The sequence below is a fragment of the Mobula birostris genome, chromosome 5 (genome assembly GCF_030028105.1).
Source record: "Mobula birostris isolate sMobBir1 chromosome 5, sMobBir1.hap1, whole genome shotgun sequence".
Classification (NCBI taxonomy): Eukaryota; Metazoa; Chordata; class Chondrichthyes; order Myliobatiformes; family Myliobatidae; genus Mobula; species Mobula birostris.
Window position 1 is genome coordinate 177,825,949 of NC_092374.1, and position 10,643 is coordinate 177,836,591.

Below are 10,643 nucleotides of genomic sequence, written 5' to 3' on the forward strand. Positions count from 1 at the left end.
CACAGCCAAGAAGGGCCAAAAGGCCTGTTTCTGTGCTGTAGTTTTTCTATGGTTTCTATGGTCTCTAACCTTTCATTTGAAGCATCTTAACTTCAGCGTATTTATTTTTCAAGGCCTCAAGTTGTAGCAGTGTTACAAACTGTAACAATAAACACAGAAGCGGAAATCGATAACTCATTATTAATGAACCAGACTTAAATCAGACACTCGGTACCTTGTCGTTGGGCATTGGTTCCACACCATCGGCATTGCACATGGCCCATAGGCAGAGTATACCTCTCCTTAACCGCCCAGAAACATGACGTCCCTTCTATATAAGTGGACACGATATTAACTCTGTTTCCTATATTTCCTGTACAATTGCCCGCCAAGTACTTTAGCAGGAATGACAGAGGAACCCTGGAGTAAAGCCATCGACCATTCCATCCACCTTCAGATCGAATAGATCATCCATCACAATAACCGCTGTTTGCAATCAAAATCCGCCAACAAACAAAACTTTCTATTTTCTCTCGGATCAGCCTTACAAGGAGATTTATTTCTTTGTCATTTCGTGTTCGGCCCTGCCAGCTACAACATGCATAATGCCATAGATTTCCGTAGGTTCACCACCATCCGGCTAAAGAAACCCACCCTCATCTCCGATCTAAAATGACGCACATCTATGTTGACGCTCCGTCCACTGGTCCTCGTTTTCTTTCCATAAGAATTATCCTCTCCACATCCACTCTATCAAGGTCGTTTACCTGGTGTTCTTCTGAATGCAGTCGCGGAGCTACCAAAAGGTCTTCATATGACAAGTCATTCTCACTTGGAATCATTTTCCTGAACCTCCTTTGAAACATCTCCGGTTTCAGCACATTGTTTCTAAAATAAGTAACTTAAAATTGCTCTCAATACTCCAGGTGTGGCATCGTCTGTGCTTTATGAAGTCTCAACATTACGTCCTTGCTTTTGGATTCTATTCCTCTTGAACTCAACGGTAACATTGCATATACCCTCCTCACCACAGACTGAACCTGCATATTAACGTTTAGGAAATCCTACGCAAAGCCTCCCGTGTCCCGTTGCTCCTCGTTGTTTTCTGCATTTTCTCTCCATTTGGAAAATAATGAACCCTTGAATTTCTTCTACCAAAGTGCATGACCATACACGCCCAACAATGTATTCCATATGCCTTCTTTGCTCATTCTCCCGAAATGTCTACGTCCTTCTGTAACCTGTATACGACATCATATTTACCGCCTACTCCACCTATCTTATAGTCTGCACACATGCAATAAAGTCATCAATTCCACCATCCAATAAGTGGCATACAACGTAAAAAGAACCGGCCTCAACACAAACCCAACTGAATCACCACCAGTCACAGGTAGCCAACCGGAAGTGGCTCCCTTTATTACCATTCTTTGCCACTTTCCAGTCAGATTGCAACTGGTTTATCATGCTGGAATCTTTCCTGTAAGAGCATGGGCCGTAGCTTGTTAAGCAGCCCCATCTGTGGCACCTTGTCAAAGACCTTCTGAAAATCCAAGTACACGACATCAACTGATTCTCCTTTGTCTATCCTGGGTCTTATTTCTTCAAAGAATTCCAGCTGATTTCTCAGGTAAAATTTTTCCAAAGAGAAACTATACTGACTCTGACCTATTTAATATGTGGTTCTAAGTACCCTGAGACTTCATCTGCAATAACTGAATCGAACATCTTCCTTACCATCCAATCATCGACTACAGTCGTTATTACTCTTCCTTCGCACTTTGTCATGTCACAGGCAAGACAGAATATTTCGCTGCACCATCTCACCATCAATGACCCAAGCAGTACATAGATGAAGCAACGACTCACGTGTGTCTTTTCCAATATGTGTCAATGCAGTGGTTATTTACTTAGCGATCTCCACTACACAAGACAAAACAAGTACAGATTAAGGACTACTTAACAGATCACATTTGTGCCGTATACAGTTCCAAACAGGAGGACTGATGCACATCCCATCATTTCGCTTTAATTTCAAAAAAATTTCATTTCTTTCTCGGTTTGGAAGAACCCGGTGGTGGACCGTGATTCGAAGGAGCAAAATGCCGCAGTCGGCTGCGGATCGGTGAATATTACTTTCGGAAGAGTTGAACTCCAACTTGACCACATTTGGCTGTTCAAATATAATGGAATATTTTTGGGTCTTTTGGTCTTTCTATGAATAAGATAAAATCTGCAGATGCTGGAAATACAAGCGTCACACACAAAATGCTGGAGGAACTCAGTAGGCCAAGGCAGCATTGTACTGCCGACGGGTTTCTGCCCGAAACATCCACAATACTTTGTTCCATAGATGCTGCCTGGCCTGCTGAGTTCCTCCAGTACTTTCTGTCTGTTGCTTGCTATTTTTTTTTACCTTTTGTTCCTTTACAAACCCTTCAGTTAAGTTCAAATTCATGAATATAATTCCTTTAATCATATGCAGTGTGATGCCTCTTATTTCATGGCACTGATTTGTAACAGGGTAGCAAATGAAATGGTATCCACACAAACGGAGGATTGGGGTGGAGGAACCGTTTCAATCTCACGGTTTTAGCAGAACCGGAGTGTGTATTCCCTGGACATGCGCAGCCAGGGACACCACCGGGGTTTCACCTAGATTGGATGGGAGGAGTAAATTGCTAAATGTGGAAACGTACTATTTGTCCATTGTGTGACTGTCAACAAGTGTCATGTATTTATGAACACTTGTAAAGCATTATGAGCGGAGGCGGTTTACCTTCAAATTTAGACCATTCTTAAATGCTGTCAGCGACTGCTTCCACCGCACGGTCGAGTTGGGCATTCTACTTACGCAGCACTGTCTGGATGAAAACCCCACAGTTATATCCAAACGATATCGCGTAACACTAATCCTAAATATGTGTCCTCCATCTGTATAAACCCACAACGAAATATATCGTACATTCCACACTGTCTATAACCTTACTGAATGTACAGTATACAACGTAGTCATGCCTTCTGAATGTTATTTCTTTTTCTGCTGTATTGCTCTGAAAAGAGAAAGGGTGTCAGCTTAGATTAAATTAAAGCCAACGACACGATGCTGTGTGAGGTCTATTGGTTTACCTCCAGTACATAGTCTTCTGTGTGCTCAGTAAGGTTTTGGGAAATTACTGGAGGACCGAGTAGGGGAAGGTGAGCGGAGCTAAACACAGAAATACTTTTTTCAAGATCGGGAACAGATATATTTTACCCGAGTATCGGTGAGTGTGACATGCAAGGTCGCCTCGGAAATGGACTGGTATTTATGTTTCATGCGCCATGTTAACAATTTTCTAGTCGGGAGGGATATTTTTTATTACAACATATTCATTGATTTCTGAGAATAAAATCAGGCCTATGAGGTGTTATGTAGTTAAACCAGTTTTCCCAGTCTGAATCACATTGTTCCAGTTTATGGTTAACAGATGCTGTTATCTTCTGCATTTTGTAAATGTCCATTTGAATTCCCATCCATGCATTTAAAGTTGGGCTCTCCTGTGATAGCCATTTCCTGGAAAGAGTCTTTTTTGCTGGTCACCAGCCACATATTCATTGCTTATTTATCACTTTTCAGCTATTCTTGAGGTACTGCATATACCCAAAATATATGGTCTTACTTTCTAAGGGCATTTTACACTTAAAGATATCTTGATAGGGCATTGTGTATCCCACTCCAATAATCTTTGATAACGGGGAATTCCCAGAAAATATGATAATCGTTTGCATTTTGATTTCCACAATTACTCCAGCAAACAGGGAGCTTACTATCATCCAAGTTGCTGGTGAACGCAGCAGGCCAGGCAGCATCTCTAGGAAGAGGTACAGTCGACGTTTCGGGCCGAGACCCTTCGTCAGGACTAACTGAAGGAAGAGCTAATAAGAGATTTGAAAGTGGGAGCAGGAGGGGGAGATCCAAAACGATAGGAGTAGACAGGAGGGGGAGGGATGGAGCCAAGAGCTGGACAGGCGATTGGCAAAAGGGATATGACAGGATCATGGGACAGGAGGCCCAGGAAGAAGGAACAGCGGGAGGGGGGGAAACACAGAGGATTGGCAAGTGGTATAGTCAGAGGGACAGAGGGAGAAAAAGGAGAGAGAAAGAGAGAGAATGTGTGTATATAAAGAAATAACGGATGGGGTATGAGGGGGAGGTGGGGTATTAGCGGAAGTTAGTGAAGAATGTTCATGCCATCAGGTTTGAGGCTACCCAGACGGAATATGAGGTGTCGTTCCTCCAACCTGAGTGTGGCTTCATCGTTACAGTAGAGGAGGCCGTGAATAGACATATCAGAATGGGAATGGGATGTGGAATTAAAATGTGTGGCCGCTGGAAGATTCTCCTTTCTCTGTTGGAGAGAGCGTAGGTGCACAGCGAAACGATCTCCCAGTCTGCGTCGGGTCTAGCCAATATATATAAGGCCACATCGGGAACACCGGACGCAGTATATCACCCCAGCCAACTCACAGATGAAGTGTCGCCTCACCTGGAAGGACCGTCCGGGGCCCTGAATGGCGGTAAGGGAGGAAGTGTAAGGGCATGTGTAGCACTTGTTCCGCTTACAAGGATAAGTGCCAGGAGGGAGATCAGTGGGGAGGGATGGGGGGGACGAATGGACAAGGGAGTCTCGTACGGAGCGATCCCTGCGGAAAGCGGGGGTGCGGGGAGGGAAAGATGTGCTTAGTGGTAGGATCCCGTTGGACGAGGCGGAAATTACGGAGAATAATATGTTGGACCCGGAGGCTGGTGGGGTGGTAGGTGAGGACAAGGGGAACCCTATTCCTAGTGGGGTGACGGGAGGATGGAGTGAGAGCAGATGTGTGTGAAATGGGGGAGATGCGTTGAGAGCAGAGTTGATGGTGGAGGAAGGGAAGCCCCTTTCTTTAAAAAAGGAGGACATCTCCCACGTCCTGGAATGAAAAGTCTGCTCCTGAGAGCAGATGCGGCGGAGACGGAGGCATTGCGAGAAGGGGATGGCATTTTTGCAAGAGACACGGTGAGAAGAGGAATAGTCCAGATAGCTGCAAAGAGTCAGTAGGCTTATAGTAGACATCAGTAGATAAGCTGTCTCCAGAGATAGAGACAGAAAGATCTAGAAAGGGGAGGGAGGTGTCGGAAATGAACCAGGTAAACTTGCGAGCAGGGTGAAAGTTGGAGGCAAAGTTAACAAAGTCAACGAGATCAGCATGCGTGCAGGAAGCAGCGCCAATGGAGTCGTCGAGGAAGCGAAGGAAAAGTGGGGCACCGATACCAGAATAGGTTTGGAACATAGATTGTTCCACAAAGCCAACAAAAAGACAGGCATAGCTAGGACACATACGGGTGCCCATAGCTACACCTTTAGTTTGGAGGAAGTGGGAGGAGCCAAAGGAGAAATTATTAAGAGTAAGGACTAATTCTGCTAGACGGAGCAGAGTGGTGGTAGAGAGGAACTGATTAGGTGTGGAATCCAAAAAGTAGCCGAAAGCTTTGAGACCTTCCTGATGGGGGATGGAAGTATATAGGGACTGGACATACATGGTTATAATAAAGCGGTGGGGGCCAGGGAACTTAAAATCATCAGAAACTTTAACAGCGTGAGAAGTGTCACTTTCTCTCTCACTCCTTTTTCTCCCTCTGTCCCTCTCACTATCCCCCTTGGCCATCCTCTGGGTCCCCCCACCCCCAACTTTTCCTTCTCCCTGGGCCTCCTGTCCCATGATCCATGATCCGCACATATCCCTTTTGCCAATCACCTGTCCAGCTCTTGGCTCCATCCCTCCCCTTCCTCTCTTCTCCTATCATTTTGGAACCCTACTTCCCCCTCCCACTTTCAAATCTCTTACTAGCTCTTCTTTCAGTTAGTCCTGACGAAGGGTCTCGTCTTGAAACGTCGACTGTACCTCTTCCTAGAAATGCTGCCTGGCCTACTGCGTTCACCAGCAACTTTGATGTGTGTTGCTGGAATTTCCAGCATCTGCAGAATTCCTCCTGTTTAGATTACTATCATAATGGGATTTCTGACAGGGTGCAATAAAATACCTTATCAAGTTTTTCCATCCGAACTCCCTCTATTTCTGTGAGCTGGTAAACTTCCATTGATACTTCCATATTATTTTCCATTCTTCCTCAGATATAATTATTCCTCCTTCCTTCTCCCATTTTGTTTTAATGTATGAAGACGAACATATTTTAAGATTTGACCAACCCTTATACACGCTTGAAATGATTCTACTACCGTTATCTGAATTATATACTTTTCTAAATAATGCTATCAAACATGTACTTGCCTTGGTTACATTTTAATCGTCCTACTAACATACTGTCGCAACTGTAAAAACCGATAAAAGTCTTGTTTTCCTAATAAGTGTTTCTCTTTAAGCATTTTAAAACTGAACAGTGTTCCATCTTTCATTATATTGCAAGAGCTGTTATTCCATTGGCTGCCCAGTCTTTAAATATAGCATCCAGCTTATTCGGCGTAAAAACCGAGTCATAAGCACACCATTTAAGAATTACAATATCTCCCTCTAGTATATAATCTTTTATAACAATTTCCCATATTTTAACAGTCCATTTGACCCATGGGTTATCAATGGTATTTGTGTACTTTTGTAGATTGTTATCAGCCAACATTGTCTGTATGAGGATGGAAGTATCCCCTCATCAATGGTATTCCATTGAGCCTCATGTGATGGGTTGCACCAACGTATAACAGCTCTCAACTGTGCTGCAAAATAGTAATCTCTAAGAGAAGGTAGGTCCCATCCCCCCACCCCTGTCCCTGGCAAATTGGAATGTTTTGAGCCGTACTCTAGGCCTTTTTTCTTGCCATATATAACTTAATAACATTTTGTTCCATTCATTGAATTGATTTTGATTAATCTCTATTAGTAGGGTCTGAAAAAGATATAATAGTCTGGGAAGTTTATTCATTTTAATTGATTCAATCCTTGAACTGAGACTAAAAAAGATTAGGTTCCATCTTGTTATATCTTCCTTAATTTTCTTATATATATGCTGGTAATTGCATTCTGATTATTTTGCCAAATCTTTAGGTATAATGATGCCCAAATTTTTGAAAGACTCTGTCATGCCCAGGGATATCTACTTTCAATTTCTGTACAACTAGGGTTTGTCTCCAGTTGCTACCGGGGAAGGTTATGGAATACTAAAAATAGAACGACTGCTACCTCTATTTTAGGATTTCTACCCGCGCTGACTCAATAGACAATCGCTCCAAGACGACCTCTCTGTCTGCATTTCTCTTTATCCCTTATTAGCAACGGCTGCCTCTTCATCTTTTGATCCTTTCCCCAACCGTATGGGAACATTAACACTCTGGAAAATCAAGAAGCCAATCCAAAACTTCCGACGACCGCGACAACCATATCCTTGTAATAGAAATAACATCGTAATTTCTTGCAATGATCCATGCTCTAATGTACATCATCCTCATTCGTAATACTACTCAAATTGATGCAAACATACTTCCATCCATCTGACTGACGAACGTTCTACCCTATCCTATCCCAAAAGTCACTCTGCACATTGTCTCTACCTTTGCACCAACTTCAACGTCATCGAACTTAACACTCATCGTCCCATCTTTCTGCCAACCAAGAGTAAGCCTTCCCCATCATCTCTAGCAAACGTGTCCTTAAGGGCAGTGGTCGCTCGGGAGATTAGTAGTAAGGGATCTATTTTATGCAGAACATACCTTACTCACAAGAGGCCGCAAATGATTAACAAATCTGAAAAACTACCTGTGGCTCTCACTTCTGCAACACCATGTTTCAAACACTGCCACCGCCTTCACTTATGAGCCAGTAACCTTTCAAGTAACAGAAAATCAATCTCACCTAACAGCTATTAGAGAAGTTCCTGCAGTTCTTGACCAGAGCCAGGAAAGTAAAATGCCGGAAGTTGTATCTGTCTGAGAAGGTCCGTTGTATATTAGGATAAGAACATATAGGTGCCTTGTGCGAAGCAAGAGTAGGAAGTAAAATGAAAGGTCTGTGGATGAACATTGCTGGATGTTTCAACGGGCAGTTCGAAAACAGAATTAAAATATGTTCAGTCCCAGATATGCATCAGAGGTATGGAAATTATTGAATAGGATGCTAATGGAAGGTATCAATTCGCATCTGGAAAGAAAACCAGCACGGCATGGTGTAGCGGAAGACTTAACAGAAAACTCCGTTTGAGTTCTTTGAAAAACTAATGGAGGAGGAAGAGGATCGTAGGAGGATCAATGGCGCCTGATGACGACTCCTTTACTTGCTTCTTCGCAAACAGCTTGATTTCCATTTTTACTATCTCTATTTTTCTCTTTCAGGGCTCTTTTGAAAACCCTGACCTGGAGTTACACTCTGACTACGGTTCTTTGCGGAAGTAGGACTAGCTCTCGGGGTTACAGGACTGGGTGTTATTCGGCACGCCAAGTGCGCGGGCTAAGAGCCAGCTCGCCTTCGGAAGGCCGAGAGCTCATGGCTCTGCAGACGGGCGGATCTAAGGCCGTTATCCAGGCAGAAGATCGGTGTGTCATGGGAGATGGAAAATCTAAGTTTGTGTGCCCAGCGACCCGAGATCTTTGGGCACAGCGCTCGGAAAAAGCGACGCTACGGACTTCTAACATCATAAACCAGTGAGTTGTCTGTTATGTTTCCCCTCTCGCTGTGTAACAGAGGAGAAAGGAGTCTGAGAATCGGAGCAGGAGTGCGGCGGGAGCCATTTTGATTTTTTCTACTTATGATCTGAGTTAACAAAGGCGGCACCGCGCAAGCGTGTGACGTCTGGCAGTGAAGCGCGAAAGATTTAAAAGGAACACAGCCTTATACAGCGGGCAGCGCAATGAGCCGGGAGCAGAGTGAAGGCTTATGGACGTTGGCTCAACGGGATTAGGAGGAGACGGGAGAGGCAAAGTAGGCTTAGTTTTCTTTTTTTTCTGTTATTTGAAGAAAGGGGGAGAAATGATTATGAGCATTTAAACCCTGCCTTGACTAGCATTCTCTGCCAGTTCGTCCCAGATTCTGACCTGTGTCGTTCAACCCTGTCATTGTGACTTCTGCCACCCGATTTTTGCCTGATTCTGCGTTTTGGATTTTGCCTGTTCCTGGACCTGATTTTTGCCTGCGCGCTCTGGATTGTCTGCCCTGGCCTAACTGCTTTTCCTGGTAAGACCTCAGCCTGCCATTTCGGATTCGTGTCTGCCTTCTGCTTTTGAATGACTGTTGTCTTTGTGCTCCCTAAAATACCCTGGTGAAAAAGTATTCGTTGCTCTGCACTTGAGTCCTGCCGAAACCCGACAGTTTCTGATTGCGTCCAAGGTATCCTGAAGTGGGAGGGTGAGCAGTCAGAGGCCGTGGTACATATAGGTACTAATGACATAGATAAGAAAAGGGAAGAGGTCCTGAAAGGAGAACATAGGGAGTTAGGAAAGAAGTTGAGAAGAAGGACCGCAAAGGTAGTAATCTCGGGATTACTGCCTGTGCCACACTACAGTGAGAGTAGGAATGCAATGAGGTGGAGGATAAATGCGTGGCTGACGGATTGGAGCAGGAGACAGAGATTCAAGTTTCTGGATCATTGGGAAGTCTTTTGGCGCAGGTCTGACCTGTACAAAAAGGACGGGTTGCACTTGAATCCTAGGGGGGCAAATATCCTGGCGGGGAGATTTGCGAAGGCTGCTGGAGAGACTTTAAACTACAATGGCTGGCGGGGAGGGTCGGTGGGAATCAAATTGAAGAAACTAGGATACAGGAGGTTAGTTCACAAATAGAGAAAGCTAGCAGACCGTGTTTGAGGGAGGATAGGCAGGGGATGGAGAACGGGAGCGCTCAGACCGATGATGTAGGGGAGAAGGAAGAAAAAGTTAACAAAGTTCTTTGCAACATTAGAGATAATCAAAGAGTAAAAGGTGGAGAGTTTCTTAAATGCATCTATTTTAATGCTGGGAGCATTGTAAGAAAGGTGGACGAGCTTAGAGCGTGGATTGATACCTGGAAATATGATGTTGTAGCTATTAGTGAAACATGGTTGCAGGAGGGGTGTGATCGGCAACTAAATATTCCTGGATTTAGTTGTGTCAGCTATGATAGAATCGAAGGGGCAAGCAAGAGCGGGAGGTGCTGCATTGCTTGTGAGAGAAAATATTACAACGGTGCTTTGGCAGGATAGATTAGTGGACTCGTCTAGGGAGGCTATTTGGGTGTAATTAATGAATGGGAAAAGTGTAGAAACGCTTATAGGGGTGTATTATAGACCACCTAATGGGGAGCGAGAACTGGAGGAGCAAATTTGTAAGGAGATAGCAGATGATTGTAGTGAGCACAAGGTTGTGATTGTGGGAGATTTTAATTTTCCACACATAGACTGGGAAACCCAATTTGTAAAAGAGCTGGATGGATTGGAGTTTGTAAAATGTGTGAAAAATAGTTTTTTTGCAGCAATACATAGAGGTACCAGCAAGAGAATTGGCAGTGTTGGATCAACTGTTAGGGAATGAGATAGGTCAGGTGACGGAGATAGGTGTTGGGGAGCACTTCGGGTCCAGTCAACACAATGCCATTAGTTTCAATATAATTATGGACAAGGATAGGACTGGACCCAAGTTTGGGATTTTTGATTGGAGAAAGGGTAA